General features: G+C 44.7%; 1 protein-coding gene across 2 annotated transcripts in view; it reads left to right on the forward strand.

Moving 5' to 3' along the window:
* gse1b (Gse1 coiled-coil protein b) overlaps positions 1–21,256 on the forward strand; it is a 165,554-nt gene that overhangs the window by 57,342 nt on the left and 86,956 nt on the right. The window lies entirely within an intron of this gene.

The following is a 21,256-nucleotide window of genomic DNA, read 5'->3' on the forward strand; positions in this document are numbered from 1 at the left end:
GTACACAATCTGTCATGATCTTAAGACTGTTGGATTTAAATCGTTAAATGGACCCCTATGGAACAGCTAAAGTAAAGCTAAAAGGAGAGGCTTATGATTTTAGACAGTTGCTGTTACGCAGTTGCTGTCAACTGCAGTTGATTTTAATTGTGTGTGTGTGAATATTTATTGGCTAAATGGTCACAGCTCTATTGTAAATGTTTGTTTTGACCAATGGCATACAGAAAGAGGGAGACAGTGTGCTTTCACATTGCATTGTGGTTTTGTCAGTATGTGAGTTAAGGAGATCTCCATATGCAATATATGCAGACAAGAGATTCCCATTTATCATTTCAAATGTCCCAACATGCTTTGGCCTATCATGAGCCCCTATCAGACAGGAAACAGGCTGGGGTGGGGAGGATGTAACATCTGGGCTAACCACAATGTGCCTCAGGCCCATACATACATGCGCAGACATCAGCTGTCACTCAGGCTCAAAACAACCACACAGTAAATACATCACTATTAGTGGTGAAGGAAAAAGGAACAACCTCCCTGCTGTAGACATCTAGTGGATGGAGGGTCAAGCAGGACTAATACATGTATATGTAAATAGGAAAATATATGGTGAGGAAATATGTACCATTATGCTCTTCTTTGTTTCCACTGTTTAAGCACCAAGAGGTAAGAGTGGTGTGAATTAATCCTTTTTCAATATCAATTCTAGTCCCTTTTACTGTTTCATCACAGCATTCTCTCCCCAATCTTGTCATACTAAGCGCATACATTCAGAGGTATGCACGTTAATGTTTGTGTACATGTATGCAAGTGTCTTGGAATTTAATGTGCTGATGATGTGATTGTCATGAGGCCGTCATGAGGCTGTGAGTGTGTTTTGATCAGTCTTGTGTGCTTGGCTGCTGGCCAGTTCAATACAATTACAAATACCCACTGAGGGAGCATGGCGCACCACTGAAGATGTGTGTGTGGGTGCTGGTTGGTGCACAGAGGGGGGAAATTCACAGTATCTGGCAACTCGCCTTTCATGGGTAGAGGATCAATGGCTGAGCTGTTGCTTTAGCCGCTGTGGTTAACATTTCACATTAAGAGTCTTGCATGGAGAACACAGCAGTGAGGTTAAATGTTGTAAGAGCATATTCACTGCACACACACACACACGCGCACACACACACGCACCCACACACACACACACACACACGTTAAATAAGAACAGTCTGTCCATGAGAGGGTATTTACAGCTGCCCATCCTTGTATATCTTATTCAGAGAACAGAGCAGCAAGTGGAGAGTAAGACTGTGTGAGAAAGAATGGAGCTGAGGGATGACAGGAACAGTGTGCTGGGATGTGGGGAAGGAAGTTATGGGGAGGATGGTGAGAGGAGGACAAGGACACTGAACAGAGAGACGACAGGGGATGTGTTTTGAGAGAGAGATCAGAAGGTGACAGAGGAGGCATGGAGAGGAATGCAATGCCGACTCCCTCTCTTTTCTTCTTTTCTTTTGTCCCCCTCAGTAGGGATGACAGGAGGGTGGGCTAACTTCGAATGACAGTGACAAGCTTGCCACCGCTCCCATGAAGCACAGCAGATGGAAGTGTGTGAGTGTGTGTGAGTGTGTGTGTGTGTGTGTGTGTGTGTGTGTGTGTGATTAACTTGCCACTGGAGACCAGGGTATACCGAGTCTCTTGGCAGCACCACGCTTGGCAGAGCGCCACCTTACTGCCCTCTTTTCCAGCCAGCAGAGTGCGCGTTGAGGAGTGTGTGTGTGTGTGTGTGTGTGTGTGTGGTGTGGGGGGGGGGGGGGGGGGAGAGAGAGGGAAGTAGTTACAACAAACACATTTTAATTCACAGTGTTCCCATTGTCTTTTACATTATACTCTTTCTTCAGGGGGAAAGCTAGCTGGAAGGCCTCTGTGGCTGTTTGTTCATCCATCTATTTGAGTAATTTGGTAATGTAATGATCACAGGATTTTTGAGAAACAGCGCTCTGTTCTGCAGTGTGGCGCCAGTCCTGGCGGGCATGGGGGAATTAGTCAGGAGACAGTGGGTTTGGCACTGTGCCACGGTTATTAGCCACTCACAGGGTGGGCACGGGGTTATGCCCCGACTCAATCACTCACTGTGTTTGCATGTGTGTGCTTATGTGTTTGTTTCTGTGAGTGTGTGTTTGTGCGTGTCTACCATTTGAGTCATGATTCTCCTCTGGTCACACTGACCTTATTGTGAAGTCACTTCTGGTTGATTTGTACCCTTCCCAACACATTCCTCTTTCCGAAAGGCTGAGAAACAGGCCGTTAACTCCCTCTCCCCCTCACTCTCTCTCTCGTCTTCCCTCCTGATGGGTTTGATTTAGCGACTGTGGTTTTCCATCCAGAGCTTGGGAGCCAGAAAGAGCAGACTTAGGGAGAACTATGGATTCACAGCCAGCGGAGCACGTCATTACTTGGCCATAGCTCGTCAGCAGATACATCAGCAGGCTGGAGGGCTAATAGATGTGAGCTGTCGTTGTTCAGGAAGTAATAAACCTCTCTTCATTTCACCCCTTTAATTATTTCCTTCTCACACATTGCATGGATTGCACTAAATGATGACAGCAAAAAGTTTATTACGTTATTTGAGGATGACTGTTTGCCTGCATTCTACAGTATATATGATAATATAATAACTCTACTTACTGCAACATGGACCAAAGAATTCCTCTTTTGGGCTTTGGAGAAGTTATATTTAGGCCCTGGTGAGGCCACCCGATGTGAGGTTAATGCTCAGTGCAGGGCAGTGAGGTCAGGTTCCAGACATGTTTCAGCAGTAGCCCTAACAAAGATGACCACTTAGTGAGAGACCTCCAGACTCTAACCCTTGACCTCACAAAGGAAACAGGTGTTCAAGCAGGATTAAGCCTGACTGTCTGCACACTCAGAGCTGGCAGCATGCTGTGTTGTGTATGGGTTTGTCTGTTTTCATTTACAGTGGATGAACGTACTTGCTCCACAACAAAAAAATACAATTTGTGTGAAAAGTGTTTTATAGAGATGTTTTTTTTATCAGGGAGCTTAACAACTGAGCAATATTTGATTCGTTCCTTTCATTTTGTTTTTCCTTATGCTCTTGTCATGTTCACCTTTTCCCACTCCTTTTTCTTTTCTTATCTCCTTTTCTCTTCCTCCCTATGTAACCCCATGACTTCAATCATCCCTTCCTCCCACCCAGCCTCCCTGTCTCCACCTTCACCCTCTCTTCCTGCTTGCTTTCTGCTTGTCGATCCCGCTCTTCTTCCCTCCCTCTCAAACTGTCCTCCACTATCAGGCGACTTGGCTGAGGCTAAGTGCTTTTTGCTGTCTCACTGCAGGTGGGACTGTAATAAAGCTTGTCAGTGGGAGGCATGGGTCGCACTGTCACATGCTCTTTGCCTCCCCTCTGTTAACTCCCACCTCCATCTCCTTCCAACCATCCCCCATCTCTGCTAACCCCCGCCACTCTCCTCCAAGACCCTCTGCTTTTATATTTCCTCTCTCATTTGTCTGCTTTTTCTTTCCCATTTTGTCTTGCTTTTACCCGAAACGGTGCTACTTGACTTGTCTCTCATGTCTCTCTCTCTCTATCTCCCTGGTTTCCTTGCCAACGGCACTTTCAGGAACATGATGAAGAAGAGCAGCAACAGGAGACATCCCTCTCAACATAACAACTGCGCACACACACACACACACACACACACACACACACACACACACACACACACCACACACACACACACACACATACAAGCATGCACACACGCACGCACGCACAATCCATGTAAATGACTCCAGGTGAGGTTGTATTGTTTGCCCAGCTGCTTCTGCTAACCAGTCTCTCCTGTTCCATAGTAAACCAGCAGGCTGCATGGAAATCAGCTTCCTCTACACAAAACAGTTCTCTGTTTCTCCTTGTTTTCTTATGTTTGCGCACAGTGTATGTGTGCTTGTACGTTTGTGTAGTTGTGAGTGCTTGTTTCTGCACATGACACTCAAAAGGCATGCATGTTTTTAAGAATCATCTAAAGCAATTTATTATGGTAGCATAGTGTTTGTGTGTGTGTGTGTGTGTGTGTGTGTGTGTGTGTACTACAGTAATATAAATGGCTTGTACACCGCTATCTTACTTGTTCTAGCCACAGGATGGCAATACTGAGCCCCTTCTTTAAAAGGAATCCCTCTCTCACACACATACACTTGGTCACATGCACTCGCATACATACACACACACACACACACACACACACACACAGCCCTCTTTAGTCTGAGTTAGCCCAGGCTTGTGTAGGGTGACGGGGTGCAGTGAATAATTTAGTCCTGGCCATGTTAATGGCTGACAGCGAACATGGCCTCTCGTCTCTGCTCTTGGCCCATAACTAGTACATTCTGTTTCACTCTCATTCTTTCTTTGTCGCTCTATTGTCATCTTATTTTCCATTTATAGTCCTAGTGATGATGACAATTTAGATGTCTCTTTTTTCTAATCACGGTTGTTTTATTGTATTACAGAAAAAAACTGAACACTTGTCTGATAATTGTCTCTAAAGGAAATTTAAAACGGATTTGGCGGTTATAGGAATGTATCATATTTAACCATGTTTTCTGGTGGTTAAACAACTATGTTAATAACACTGAGTACCTTTAAGTATTACCTTCACCTCTTTTCTGACCTTCTGTCCATTTTTCAAACACCTTGGTACAAAAATATTACATTTTTAAAGTCCCAGTATATTGACTTATCCTGTCCAATGGCTTCTTTTTAAGCTATTTAAAAATCCCCTGTGTGATCAGCCACAAAATAAATAAATAAAAAATACCTGACAAAATATTTCTTTAACTTATGTCTTATAATTTCCCTGACCTCCTTATTACTTCTTTCACCCAAAGCAAAAATAATTATACAGATAGTTTTTGTTTTGCAAGATGATGATTGTTGTCTTGTGTGCCAAGGGCAGCACACACATTTTATGGTTGGCAAAATTAGATGCAGGAAATATTAATGTTAAACAGTAACATTCATATTTATATTTATAATCTCTGGATGTATTTACCATAGTTTTCAGTTGGTTCTTCATAATGTCTTTAACAATATTACTGTAATTAATTACTCATAAGATTTATTTAGACAGGTAATTATTAGTTGCTGAGCACTGTTAAATTCTGTGACACTTTTAGCTTATCTTTATTTAACTATATTTTCCTGTTCTCATATATTTTACTTCCTCTGTGGTCCCCCTTTTCTGTTTTTTACCTTATCTTCTCACTTCTAACCCTTCTGTCTCTACACAAATCACAGGAAACACGTGTGTGGGTATGAGTATATATAGTGTGTGTATATGTATTTGTCTGGTCCCAGTTAAGCATTATTAATGTTATGATTGTCCCACTGGACTTCAGCTCTCTGGTTGTGTGACGTGGGTGAAGAATAATATGACCCTAACACTAATGCAATCACATACACTAAACAAATTATAGCTCCCTCTCCGTCTCTCTCCCGTCATTTCTCTCGCTCTCAATTCAGCCATGACAATGTTACATGAGGCGTACGTGGTGTGCAGCTTGTCCAGCCTATGTATGTTTTTGTAGGCCTGCCTCGCTCCATTTTTCTCTCTGATACAATCAGTACGACTGCGTTTTGGGCAGTAGGAGCCATGGAGCCTGGCGTGGCAGGCTGCAGCAGCACTAAGGTCTGGCCAGGCTCAGGCAGGCTCAGGGGGGATTGGGACTGACATGTCCGGGGTGAGACACCCCATAGTTGGGACTCCCCACCAGCCTGTCTGGCTCCAGCCCGGCTGATAGAGTCCAGCTGGGCGGGGAGAGGAGGTGCTCCCTATATTTTCTGGCCCCTCTCTCATCTCTTCTCTTAAGCATCTTTCTGTCACATCTGAGTGTTCAACTCCTCATGTGTGCATTGTACGCATTTTTTTACCTGTTGTCAACAATTCTTATTAACTATATTTCATCCATTTGTGTTTATCATTATCTCTACCCCACATCCTTTTCTCTCCTGCTGTTTTTTTCTTTCTCTCCACTGAATATCACACATATACTTTTCCTCCTCCATCTCTCTATCTCACACAGACACATCCAGAACCCTTGAAAAGGGGTCATGATTGAGGCGGGCCGTTAATTAGCCAGCAGTGGTTGTCGTAGCAGAGCGATGGTAGGTTGTAATTAATTAGGTGGCATGTGCACAGTGGGAGAAAAAGAGGGAAAGGTGGAGTGAGAGAAAAATACCCGCTATCAGACCTCCTTTTATCCTCTGAGCTCAGATGAGTTCTCTAATGAGAAAAAATGAGATGCTCCCAACCAGGGAAGAAAGCATTTTGTCCTTTACATGTTCTCTCTGCCTCTCCTCTGCTTGTCATTCTATCACTGCCTTGTTCTCTTTTCATCTGCCTATCATATCCGTGCTATTGCTAGTGGGGTGCCAGTGAGTTGGAGTCACCAGCCATAGATCTCCCACAGTAGAATGAACACAGCCTCTGGGACACGTCCAGAGACACTCATACAGTGCTGACAGCTATACCACACAGCAGAAATGGCATATAGAAGAGCAGTGCTTGCATTTCTGTGCATTTGTGGGAGTTTATGGGTATTTACAGCTACCCTGTTGTAATGGCTGCTGCTCTATTGTATTTGTGTTAGCAGTGGTGGTTTTATTTATCAGGAAAAAAGGGAGAACGAGAGAGGAAGAAAGAGAAAGGTGATAGAATGAGAGATCTCAAAAAGGCATAGAAAATGTGGGAGGGAGGAAAAAAGGTGCACAAAAACTCAAAAGTTCTATTGATCCTCTCCTCAGTTCAACACTGACTCCTTGACTTCATTCAGAAGCACATCTGTGTGTGTGTGTGTGTGTGTGTGTGTGTGTGTGTGTGTGTGTGTGTGTGGGTGTGTGGGTGTGTGTGTGGGTGTGTGGGGTGTGTGTGGTGTAGACAGGTGTGTGTGTATTTCCGGCTACGTGTGTGTGTGTGTGTGTGTGTGTGTGTGTGTGTGTGTGTGTGTGGTGTGTGAGTGTGTGCGTGCGTGTGTGCGTGTGTGTACTCAATATGTCAAACGCCTAACTATAATGTGATGTGTATATGTTTACAAAAACTGCAAAGAATCTCAACCTGTGTCAACCTTTAGCCTTTTACAGCATCATGAATATTTAGACACACTCAACGCCCCAGCCTTGCACTCTTCCTGCATGCATATCATTTTTCTTGGAGACATCCAAATGCATGCAGCACAGCCCCCATCCCGCAACACACACAGTGTAGTGTAAACTAAGTGTAATGGCTGCCTGGCCTGTCCTGTGTGACTGAAACTGTCGTGGGTGAAAGGTTTATGGACAGTTTGGCAATGTCAGCGGTGACAGACAGCTATTTACACCCCGGCGTTAGACATGTGGGACATTGGCAGTTAGCATAAATCTCCAGGTAGGATCAGGCAGTGGATAATACACATTGTCGACTGTGTTCAACGTAAATTGTGAAACATTCATATAATATGTACAGCAGGTGATTGCTAGTTTAATCACTCAGTCCTTTTTAACCTTCTTAATACTACCTACACACTTTACACACAAACGTCACACACACACTGTAGATCTTTATCTTAGTTATTTACGGTGCCCTGACATCGCGTTAACAACCGGCACTCGCTTTCCCTCCCTCTGTCTCTCTCTCCCCGCCTTCCCCTCCATCTCTCGTCCCCTTCAACTATCATTTAGCTTTGCGAGGTGTCCTAAAAGAAGCCTGACGTGTGTGCCCCTCCCTCCCCTTTAAGTCGGAGATATTGATATCCTCCATAAGTCAGACGTGTCTCTCTCTGTTACCGTAGAGAAATTGATGAGAGAAGGGTGTGACAGGAGGGGAGTGGAGCTGGCAGGGAGTCACAGGAGTTTGCCTTTGTATGTATCGAAGTCTGTGTTTGTGTGGACTCTTCAAGTGTGCGCTGAATCCAAACAGACTTATTAAGAGAAAGTGAGGAGTCTGTTTGGCAAGGAGGCAGGTTAAGCGAAGGAGATGACTGCTAATCGCAAAAAACAGAGACTAAGCGAGAAAGAGATCTGGACAGATAGGGAGGAGGGAGGCAGATCTGTTTATTTCTTTATGAGCGTTCCCTCTGTGTATGATACTGTTGCTATAAACAAGAGGTCAGCTGCAGAGTGGCTGTTTATAAGGTCCATCTCTCTCTCAAAAAGCCTATAAAATCCTGACCAGCGTAGTGTAGTTTGTGTGTCTTCTCTTTGTGTATTTGTGTGGTTGTGTTATCCATCAGAGCCATTAGCAACCATCTGTCTCCCAATCTCACAAGAGAGCGTACAGTACATCTCTCTGCATCATGTATCATGCTGTATGAGTAAGCTTGTAGGTTTGCATTTGCCTATGAGTACTTCTATGTATGCTTGTGTGTATGCTTCAGCAGAAGGTAGTGCATCCTGTATCTTCTGGGGAGATGCAACAGCAACCGACTGTTTGTACTATTACAGAAACGCACCTGATCATCGTTCACCATGGAGTTTTTGCTTAAATTGCTCCGTGTTTTTGTGTAGACTGCATTAGCATACTATAGGTGTAGGGATGAGAGGAGATTAGTTATCTCACATAAAGAAATAAGTAATCTTCACCATGTGGTTGGTCCAGGGTTGAGTCATGCTAACTTGCTCAGCACACAGAATTTTGTTCCTTCAGATGTGGCTAAATGGTGTGATTAGTAAACTTGTTTGCTTGTGTGTGTGTGTGTGTGTGTGTGTGTGTGTGTGTGTGTGTGTGTGTGTGTGTGTGTGTGTGTGCATGCGTGTGTTTGCGTGTGCGTGTTTGTGCGCTCTGACTGCTGGTTTATCCATTCCACTGGGAATAAAGAAAAGGTTTGTTTGATTAATTAATTCTGTTAGACATGAATGTAAATGATCAAAGGAGCACATTTGCATTTTGTGTTTAATTATTCATGAGCTGCGATTGCTCATGAATTAGGACACCTGTGAGGGCTTTCTCCTCTCAAGCTCAGACACTCACTCATGCACATGTGCACACACACTGGCACATCCTGGGACGTGACCTGGTGTGTTTAACCAGACCTGCTCATCACCCCTGTCTGTGTGCACTGCTGTGCGCAGGGATGCAGGTCACTGCAGGTTCATGTTGCTGTTATTAGGTTATGTTGCTGCTTTGGCTGGAGTTCAAATGCTCTGATTAGGTTACCGCGTAGCGCTAAAGCTCAGACTGTCACCCTGACTGTATGATTCATTTCCATGGAGACAAGAGAAAAGCTCTGATCTAATTACCCATACTGCTGCCATTTCAGACATGAGGAGACGACTGGATGGAGTGAATACAGCGGGTGAAAGCAAGGGGCGGCACATAGACGTTGTAAAAAGAGTGATAGTAGAGGATGGAGAAGATATACCGTAGAGGAGGAAGGAAACTCAAGTGCAAAGAGAGGAGCATGAGCTGATGCTAACGATAGAGAGCTTGATAAGAGCAGGTATTATTTGTCATCTTTCTTCCTCCTCTTCATCATGTCTCCCTTCATCATCATCAGAATCCAATGGCTGCACAAATGGGCCCTTGTTGCCATGGATATATGAGCAATGGTTCTACCGTTCTGCTCGATGGGGCTCAGCGATAAATAACGGGATGTGGAGGAAGTTAATAATTTATCCTGGGGAGGGAGCAACCGTTCTGGGGAGCGTTACCTAGCATAATGGGTTAAGTGCAGCGATTGCTGCATGCCGAGCAATAGACTCACAGGAGGTGATATATAAAAAATGAATAAAGGCTGAGTGGAGCCTGCTGGGTAGGAATTGTCAAGGGAATGTGTTAGTGTGTGTGAGGGGTGGGGACTTGGTGTTTTGTTTTGGGAAGAAGGCTTTGTCATTTCTTGAAGTTATAGGATTGTCAAGTAGAGAACAGTAGAGACTTAATAGAGCTTCTACCCAACTTTCAGTAAAGATCCCCTCCCACTCTACTTTTACTAGAAATGAAAAACAGCTCAATATGCTTTGGGCTTTGAAGTGTGACAGCAGCAGTGACAGATAAAACTGCTGCAGAACAGAGGTTCAGGCCTTAGCTGTGTACACTGCACTGTCATTATCAAATGACTCATTGACACAAGTATACGTAAAGAGAAATACATACATAAACCCTTTCTGTTACTCATTATCCAACATTACGTGTTTACTGTATAATTAATCATTTGTCATTTCCCTCTCTATAAGAGCTTACAATACACAGTATGATGACTATATTGTGATTGTGTGGGGGAGAGAAAGAGTACGTGAGAAAGGGCACATGGGATAGGCCTACACCTACAGTATTAACACAGCACCTGTTTCACGACCTCTTAACAATTTATGAGGTGCTACACTCTTAACGCTGCCTCCCTTCCCGTTCCTCCATTTAATACTCCCCTTCTTCCCGTTCCTCCCTCTTTTAAACCCAGCTATCTTTCAGATTTTGCAGTTTGAAACTGATTGTGTGTGCCTGGGTTTATGCAGGGGTCACCGTATTGTGTTAATCCCAGAGAATATATCAGATCAGCTTGATTTCATTATTGTCCTGATACCCCATATGCACGGGCTCAAAGCTACTTAGAATGATCCTCTCCTAGTGATAGAAGGGAAAAAGCTGTCTGTTATCTGTGGTGGAGCTGGAGTCTATTGTGTTGGATACTCTGCTGTGTTCCTGAAGTGGATTTGGAGCATAACAAGCTTGTGTTAAAACATAGCAGAGCCTTGCATCTTTTCCCTATATCGCCTCCCACTGATTACTGAGATTGGTTTTTCAATGCTTACGTTGGTTTTGAGTAGTGTAGGTTCAGTCTATTCTGCTTAGGTGTGTATGTGCATGTGCATGCACTGTCGCGCGTATTTGTGTACCCAGTGGAAAATTTTACTTGCGGTTTCTTTTTGTTTCTTCTCCATTTTGTTTCGAGTGTCTGTGTTTTCCAGGAGTCTTTCTTTCTCTGCCTCTTTGTGGCTAATAAGTGATGCAGAAAGCTGTGGTGGATAATATCGGCTGACAGACACACACACACACACACACACACACACACACACACACACACACACACACACACACACACACACACACACAGTTAAATATACAGTATACACACACAAATTAAAACTCTCTGATTCAGCTAAACGGCTAGAGATAATGTTTTTGTGTCTTTGTGCAGGCGCCTGTTTGCCTAAACATAGAGTGTATTGTCAGTGAGCCGTTACTGAATGTACTGAAACAGTAGGCCCAGCAGTGACGACAAACATCTGAAGGTGGGATGGCGGGAGGGAGGTAGAGGATTGATATGAAAAAGCAAGAGAGAAAGAAAGAGACTTTGATTTTGCTCTGCAGGTGGAATAAAATAACACCTCCTGGAGTTCAGTAATCACCATGTTCAAGAAAACATCACAAAAAGGAACGAAGAAACATGTTGAATTTTAATTTTCATGGTGTTTGTTTGTTTTTTTAATCATACTGCTGCAGTTTTTTGCACCGGTCCTCCTCACACAGAAACGACATGAGTGTCACAGAGGTGCAGCCATTAGCATCTTGTTAAAGCAAGAAGCTGCTGCTCTTTTCTCCTCTTTTTCCTCTCTTGTTGTCCATTTACTATTGTCTTTATCTTTTTTTATGAGCTCTCATTGTCATCCCTACACCGTAGGGTCAGACAGATGCTTCAATGGGCTGTGACAGGGTCAGGCACATACCGTACGAAAGGCAAAAATCACCCACATTTAAGCAGACACACACACTCCTGCTGACACTCCCACACAGCCCAGCATTGATGTTAGAGCCCTGCACGCACCCAACTTTTGTGTGGCACCATGACTGACAGCTTCAACAAACCCCCACCCTGTTGTACACATGTGGACACATAAGCGCAAACCCACACCCACACAAACATACACACACACACACACACACACACACACACACACACACATAAACATGTACAGACTCATGGCCCCCCAGGTTGCCTTTGTTCCCAGCATCTGTTTCCCTCAGTGATTAATTGCAATTAGCGAGAGGTTTGAAGGCCTGTGGAAGAACACAGCAAGAGGAAAAACATCAAAATTAATGAGGGAAGGCATTCATCAGAGAGGACCGTGAGAGAGGAAGAGAGGAAAGACAGAGGAAGAGGAGAAAGAGGGGGAGGGGTAGGATAGAGGGATGACACGGTATGGAGAGGCGGAGCTGGAGAAGGGAGGGATGCTCAGATGTTAATGACGAAGGAGATGGGAAGAGCGGAGGAGCGTGACATAAAGCAAAAGGGCGAGAGCAGCAGAGAGAGGGAGAGAGAGAGAGAGAGACAGTTGTCAGAGCTCGGGCCACAGAGCAACACCACAGGGGACTGATTAAATATGGAAATTATAATTGCTAATTGACCTTTATTAATCAGAGCAGTAGGGGGGTTGTATTGCATTATTTTGTCTTTTTGCGCGTGTGTGTATGTGTATGTGAGATTGTGTATGTACAGGTACGCTGAAACGTGTGTATGTGTGTGTACAGTATACTTGACTGTGTTTGTGTGGTTGTTTGATCCCTCATGCAGCTCATTCTTGTCTCAAAGAGCTCTCTCATGTTTAAACAAAGCATAATTGGAGATGCTGGGAGATGCAGCTAGAATAACAGGCACACATAGGCACACAGGCACACAGGCACACACCACACACACACACACACACACACACACACACACACACACACACACACACACACACACACTGGGTGGTAATGAGAGTGTGAGGATATTATGGAGAGCTAAATAGGGTCACAGTGGAACCTCACTCTTTGGGCTGCCAGATGTGCAATCATGAATGCATGCATGCACTCTCATACACATGAATACAAGCATGTCCTCTCGTTTCTCTCCCTCACTCTCCTTCTTTCTCCTTTTCTCTCCTCCCAATACTTTGATGTCTTCATGCTTATTATTACATTTTTGAAAAAACCTTGACACCCTGTTTCATTCTGCATCAGAAGCATGTAGACAGATTTTCTCTGCCTCAGACTTGCAAACTCACATCCAAACACACACACACACACACACACACACACACACACACACACACACACACACACACACACAACATAGATGTCAGTCATGTTGTCAGATCACACAGATTTGATTAGAGACTCCCTAAATTCATTAGCGCAATGTGATTTAGCCAGCTGTCATTAGAGCCACATGTAAACTGGTCTGTAGTGGTTTGATTTGGTTTTAGCTCATAAAATGAATCAGATTCCTTCTCTATGAGTTTTGCAGGTTTGAATCTCTTTTAACCAATCGTTACCCAAGAGATCCATTAATTGCATGTTTTTTGTTAACTATGCAATGCATATTGGCCCTTTTTCGAGGAAACACAGTCTTCCACTGCTGGTCACTGACAGTTGAAGTTAAGGTAAGTACCTTGCTAAAGGGGGCCTAGACAGTACAAAAAAAGAGTTGTGTGTGTGCTTTTCTTTCACGTTCAAAATATTTTCACTGCTGTTCGGAGGATTTAAGTGGCAACTGCTGTTACTCTCTTTGAATCTGTATTGAGAGTTAGCTGTTTGCGGCTCTAAGGGCATCTGCTGAGGCCGAGTGTCATTTCAGATCCCCAAGAGACAGAGACAGGGCACTCCTCCCTTCTAATCCTGTTAGCTCAGCTCAGGATCAGACTGCCATGACTGGTCTTCTACCACAACTACACACACATCCATCTCCCCCCACTCAGGGGCAATAGGGGCCCCTGGGCCTCAAAAGGACAATTGTTGCAGGGTCCAGAGGTGGCAGTGAGGGTGAGAGGTCAGCTATTAGCGGGGAAAAGATAGGACACACACATGCCTGAACACACATAGACACACACACACACACACACGCACACGCACACGCACACGCACACGCACACGCACACCACACACCACACACACACACACCACACACACACACACACAGTATACTTTTTTCTACATTATTCCTCTTTTGAGTTGTTAGTGAGGAACCCACCTCTCCTTAGCAAAAGGATTGGGAGGGCAGCACAGCCTATCAGCTTTGACTTTGACAGTTGCCAATTTCCTAACCAGTAACCAATTGCTGGGACACTCAGCAGTGGAGCATACTAAATTGGTGTTATGCTTCACATGTCCAGCAGAGGTCGCTTGGCACAGTGGAGCTAAGGGTTGCCTCCATTTGTCATGACTGCTGACTTTACTGCTCATCTTTGCAGGAATAATGGCTAAAATCAACCAGTGTACAATGTTAATGGCATTTGAATTAGAACATTTCTAAATTAATTAGGTAAGTAAAGTATGTAACCATCTAAATGCCACTGTTGATAAAGCTATGTTCCTGTAAGTAGTGGGGGGAATCGACAGACTGATTTGTTTGGTGTTATCAATCTGGGTTAGGCTCTGCTGGCTCTAGGCTTGTTTCATCTGCATGTGTGTTTGTGCACATATGTGTGTATATGTGTACAGCTTGCTTTTATGAGTGTTTGTGTGTTTTTACCGTTGGGTAGGGAGACAGTTTGATTGAGCTCTGCGCCGTAAAGCTGTCTGTTTGCCAGACGGTTTGTTTCCTAGCCAAGACTCTGCAGCAGAGAAGAATACAATGATTATCTGTCACACGGCAGCAGGGTTTTCCATCAGTCTGGCTAGCAACAGGCCAGACTGCCCTGTACAAGCTTCAGAGCATACACTGAATCAGCCTCAGGATCTTTTCAACTTTGAAGCTCTAAATGTGCTGTATTGTTTCTTTTGTCTGTGTGGTAAAATGCTCTTTTACAGGTTTATGTTAGACTTGATACAACTATTTCACTTTCTCTGTTTGACTTTAAAGGGCCCATAGGCCCATCTTTTCACTTTACCACAGAGTTCTGTGAGCAACTCTCTCTGTTGTTGTTGTGTGTGTGTGTGTGTGTGTGTGTGTGTGTGTGTGCGTGTGTGTTAGAGTTAGTGTGCAGACAGGAGCGTGAGAGGAATCTCAACAACCTTTAACCTCTGGGCTCATTAATGTAAGGGGTGTGGGGTGATGGCAGTGGGATAACTGGTGCTTGTGTATGTGTGTGCATGCATCTAGAGCAGTGTCAAAGCAGACATGATTTATCACGTATTAGTAGGCAGAGGGGAGGAGGACAGAGCTCTCAAAAGCCTGGGGTTACAGGTCAGGTCAAAGGTCATGAAAGGTCGGAGTGCTGAGTGAATATCAAAGAGCACCCTGGGAGCTAGATATGGCTGACTAGGGCCAGATAGGCTTCCAGGGACTGCCTGGCCAGACAATAGAATGTAAACACACACACCACACACACACACACACACACACACACACACACACCTTACGTGCAGGCTAGTGTAGGTGGAGTGTATAGAAGCTAAGGTCAGTGTGGTTGTTCAGAGGTCAGAGGACAGGGGAAATAGCCATTAGATCAGACCATTGATTTACTCAGCCCCTCCACCTCTCTTACATGCACAAACACACAAGCACACACACTAACACTCCAACATGGGTTACCTCTTGACAGATTGACAGCAAATATGTTATAAAATATGCATCTCAACCAAGCGTGCTGGTTCACCCAAACAGACATGTACAAGCAGACAAAGCCCGACAAAGGCAGCTAATTTCACACTGACTCTGTTGGGGCCCTGTTCCTGGCCGTGACGCACAGACAGCAAGACAGATGGTGCAGGGCTGGCAGGAGGAGTTTCTGCTGTCCTCTGTGCGTGTATGTGTGTGCGAGTGTGTGTATGTATGGGTTTGACTGATTGTTTGTGTGCATTCATGCTCGTGTACATGCATACTCCTGTGTCTTTGTGCATTTTCAAACATCACTTTGTACTCCACACACCAACATAGTTCAGGCTTTAGGCTATGCTCGCAGTGCCTCTCCAAACTGCTTCCTGTTGCCAAGCTAGGTGTCAGGAAATGTTACCCCCAGCACAACCTCTATGTCTTTATAGATGTTTTTCAATTCAGTCACAGTGTTTCTTAAGAATCGTTTCCTCTCTAAGAGACTGCAGAGTGGAGACTGTGCATATTAAGCACGAGGAGAACCTGTTTGAAGTTGAATGTAGCTGGCAGTGAATGAAATGAGCTTTTGTATCTTTGTGTTTTGCTCGAGGTATTGTTTGCTGTTGCACTGTGCACGTGCACATATCTGTGTATCTGTGTTTGTGTGTGTCGGGGTGCGCACGCATGGTTGCTGTAATTGAAATGACTGGTTGCCATGATAGCTTGTGCATAGCTACAGCTTGTTAGTGTGCTTGGCTTGGCTGAACTGGGGCCAGGGGGTAAGGAAGAAAGGAAAGGAAGAAGAGTAAGGGAAGGAGCAAATGAATGGGGATGAAAGAAGGAGAGCTTGCTCTGTTAGAAAGTGAGGGAGGTAGGAAAAAACATATGGCAATACACCAAGAAGATAATGACAAGTGGCAGGGAAATAGATACAAATGAATGGGTAGAAGTAAACATTAAAGTGGAGAGGGAGTGATGAATACAGGTGGGGCTTACAAGCTGTTTCAGCATGCAGCAGCCGGAGGCAAGCCTAATGGGCTAACAGACATGCTGACAATAGGAAGACTGACTGACTGACTGATTAACTGACTACTAGTAAGGCTGACAGACGGCCATACGGATAGATGGACAGGCTGACAGCCAACTAGCCAGCACGGCAGAAGTGTCATCCCACATTGGGAGAACAGGAGGAGCGAAAAGAGTTCATATTCTCAAGGACAGGTGTCAGAGACATGCCACTGCTGCCACCTGGCACTAACTACCCTGTGTCCTTTTCTCCGTTGTTCTTTCTTTGAGCCATAATATTGCTATCAGCTCTTGACCTGGTCTTCCTCCAGTGCCCCTGCTGTGGTAGTATAGCAGAGCCCAGTTTGACTTACTTCCGAGAATCCCCTCTAAAGACTTCACCCTCTCTGTTGTAGGGCAGATAGGCCAGACAGGCAAAAGGCAGCATGGTAGCGATTAGTGATTACCATCCTCCAGCCTTCCTTTAGCTCAGAGAGGCATGCAGGTAAACCCTCTGTCCCCATCAGTCAAGGCGAGGACTGTGTGAGCGGGGGGGGGGAAGGACCCTGACTCCCCCAAGTAGCAGAGGCCACCTGCTCCCATTCACCGCTCCACAGCCCTGTCTGCCCCGCCAGCGCCTCGCAGGCTAATTAAACTCAGTGTGGCATATACACTCTTACTCCCACTCACACTGAGCGACACACATACGGCAGGTCACATCAACTGTGTGAGTTTAATAATACAAATAGACAGACGCACAAAGAATACTCACCCCAAACTCTCTGGTCGGGAAGACATTTCTTTTTACACGGGAACAGAAACGGTTGTATTACACGCTTACACATAAACACACACACCACACACACACACACACACACACACACACACACACACACACACACACACACACACACGCAGACTACATGCTGCCAACAGACTGTCCCACTTTAGAGTAGGAGTGTTCTATTTGGCGTCCACCCACAGCTCTCCTCCTTTCTCTGATCTCAGTGCAGCATTTTTAATGGTCCCTCGACATACCGGGGAGGACAAAGCTGTCACGGATGTTATGAAGACAAAGCCTTTGGTTGCTTCATATAGATACCTGTTTTAGCCCGGACAAAGATTTCATCATGGCAGAACTGGGCAGAAAACGAATCCCATGATAGTAGTGCAACATTCACTCATTCCCCTGGTAGATTCTCATGAAGGTATACTTTGAGATCATTTTTAAACTTATTTGAACGATTTTGTATTTTTGTTTTACTAATCCTTTTTACTGACTACTTTACCTTTTAATGTATTTGGCTGTAAAACAAATTATGTGTAAAGTAGAAAGAAACCAAAACAGCACTGCAACTCAATGTAACACTCAACACTTACTGACTTATAAGAACTGACTATTGAGTTTTAAGACGTTTTCTGCATGTTTACACTTTATAGATCCCAAAACTGCAACTTGAGTTATCTCTTGTGCAATTTTGAAAAAAAAGTAAAAAGAATGACGTCTGCAGCAAGAAAATTAAATAGTGTCTGATGGATTAAATGTGGAAAACTATCTACGACTAAAGCCTTTTGGAAAGAGGGAATGGGGAGGGTAAAAATATGTTGGGGTGATGAAGAGTGTGTGTTGGTGTGTGTGTGTATGTGTGCGAGAAAGGCAGACAGATCCAGAGAAAAAGAGGAGACAGTGGCAGTAAGGCTCTTTGAGAAGTGTAACTGTTCTCTAAAATGATTTCAGGCCCGGCCCTCTTAGACCCCCACAGCTTCCAGCATGCCACAGGGAGTTGTCCCATAATCCTCTGTTCCAGGTAAACAGCTTTCTTCCACCAAAAGCCTGGTACCCTTTCCTGCACACACCATGAAAAAACTCTCCTTTGCATTTGCATTTAAACCTTCTCCTTTCTTAAAGCTCGGGGCCCCTTATCTGTAATGAAACTCACTGACGCACAAACGCTGCTGTGTAATTGGTGCAAATTAGCTTGATGTTTTGTTGATTTGTGGCTGATGAGGTGTTTAAACAAACATCAGAGTTATCAGTGTTTGTCTAGTCTGTGGCTGCCTTCCATTGTCACTGAAGTTAAGGTCGCATGTGAGATGAGGAATTTCTGTAACTTCTTCTCTATTACATCAACATCTTAGTTTACAAGAACATATCAGATATTTCCATGGAAACCGTATTTAGCCAGAATACATTTCACATGTAAACATGCCCTTTCCTGATTAGGAGGTTATACACAGCCATACAATCCCTACCCTGGCTTTGTTGTCCTTGATGGTCTGGTGTTAACCTGCACAGCTGCATGATGGGCAAAGCTGTGTTCTCCTCCTTCTCTGTGTTGAACAGTCTTTCTCTACACAGCAGAGGAACTGTTTACACTCCATCACAGACACTTAAACACTACTCCCTCGCCTCAGCCTTCCATTCCCTTTTTAATCTCTCCCTCCTCTCTTTACTTTTCTTTTTTCTATCCACTCCATTTAGTCATTAGGTCGGCTCTCATCTGCATAAGCTTTCTGTTGTAGCACTCGATTGCACTGGGCTCCAGCTCATGTTTATTAAATAAGCCTTCTTGTTGTGTCAGCCCCACAGTTAGCCCTGCTCCCTGCCTTGTCCTACTGTTTTCTTGCTTTGCTTCATCTCTCCTTGCTCTCTCACGTCTCTTCTTCCCTCTCTTAGTGGTTGGGGTGCTAGCGCGCCCTCTCCCTTCCCCCATCTCTTCATATTCCTCTGTGGGGGTATTAAAAGCTGTTTCTGTTGGCAGTCACTCTTCATAAGTGGTGTCTTGCTCAATGTGTTCGCCCTGTTCCCTGTGCGAGTGCACCTCAATGCCCTGGTGCGCACTCTCTCTACAGGCCCCACTCAGAATGGAAATGAAGGGAGTCTGTAATGAGTTCCACTCAGCCAGGGTCCCCGACCCCACTGCCATGAGCCAGCTTAGAGGAGAGAATCAGAGAGACAGAGAGAGGGTAGAGAGACGGGGGTCAGAGATGGAGAGAAGAAGAGGCTCAGGGGAAAACACAGGGCTTTTTTCATTTTTTTTTAACACCCCCTCTTTTACTGCCTGGTTGCCAAGCTGCTACAATGTTAAGCTGGCCTTTCTTTCAGTCTATAGGGAACAGTGTGGGACCGTGGCATGGCGCAAGAGAGGAGAGGGGAATGATTTTGGAGGGGGGTGTTTGAAAGAGGGAGGAGAGAGGTGGAGGAGAAGCATGGCAGAGCAAACAGGCAACAAAGGGATAGACTGCATTTTCAACCGAACGTATGGGTGATGAGAATATATGTTGTATAGGAGGATGTCGACAGTGATGATGGCAACAATGACGACAACTGCCGCTTCCATAATTTATATCATTCCTCCTCCTTCCAGCTCATTCTAGGGTGCAACATTGCCTATGCTCTGCTCTCATCAGGGCAGGATGCTGCTTTGATCTTCATGTCTGAAGGAAACTGTAAGGTTGAATGTAATTAATTGGTTGTAAGTCCAGCAGAAACAAACCAAAGCAAGAAAATAGGGTATCCTCAAATTTTATAGACCAACTATTTCTCAAACAATAGAAATACGCGGAGGGAAATACTCATCTACGTTAAAAGTGGTTGAAAAGATACAGATTTTTTTAAAATTCAGGTTACATGTAACAATGTTTCACAGCAGACATGTTGGCTTGTCATGTTAAAAAAGTCACTAAGGTGTACTAATAACATCATATATTCAAGTGACCCAGTAAGCCATGTGACACCCAGCATGCACAACAACAAGGCCCCGAACCAGCAGAGTGGAATTCAGCCATCATTCATTTACATCTGTGCTTTTCCTCATGTGACATGTCAACATGATTCATTATTATATTACTGTAATACAGTGCACTTTAATATGACTTAAGAGTCTTAAGCAGTTAACTCCGTTTCCATACATACATTTATCTGGGGCGTGGGAGTGGGAGTGCCTATACTGTGTAGGATTCTTTTACAAGTTGATGAGTTATAGTAAATGCTATTTACACAATCTTTTTACTCTGTACACCAAAGCAGTCAGCTGGAGCCGCCACACAAGCTTAAATGGCCTTATAGGTGTGGTGTGTGTGGTGTGTGTGTGTGTGTGGTGTGTGTGGGGTGTGGTTTTGTGTGTGTGTGTGGTGTGTGTGTGTGTGTGGTGTGTGTGTGTGTGTGTGTTTAGAGTGTGAGAGTTGTGTCTATAAGGTTGTAATAGATGAGAGACAGCTGATAAGGAGACCTGGGGTAGGAGCAGTCAAACAGTGCACAGATACAGAGTGGCTCGGTCTTTCCTTCTATTGCTGTGTGTGTTTTGTGTATTTGAGTGTGTGTATTTCAAACAGGGCTGTCGTACACAAGACTGTTGTTCAGAGGCAGATGCCTCACTGGGCGTGAAGCCCAGGAATTGTGTGTGTGTGGTGTGTGTGTGTGTGTGTGTGTGTGTGTGTCGGTGAAAGAGGGTAATGGCTGACTCTACACGGCCTCTGACCCTGCTGGGCAGCACAAGTCCTTCTCTGTTTCTCCTCATACTGATTAGAGGGTCAGAGCTGCATCACACACACCCACAAACACACACTCATATACTCTTACAAACCTACACACATACACACAGTGTGCCTCTTTCGGCTCTGCCGTCAGCACAATGGAGAAGGAGAAAGAGGACATTCAGTAACGCAGAGAGAGAGGTGGGGTCAAATGGGGAAGAGGGAAGAGAGAGTAGAGAGATGTGAAATGAAGCACATAAAGAGAACTGCGGCACAACATGGA

Source organism: Etheostoma spectabile, chromosome 1 (genome assembly GCF_008692095.1).
Source record: "Etheostoma spectabile isolate EspeVRDwgs_2016 chromosome 1, UIUC_Espe_1.0, whole genome shotgun sequence".
NCBI lineage: Eukaryota > Metazoa > Chordata > Actinopteri > Perciformes > Percidae > Etheostoma > Etheostoma spectabile.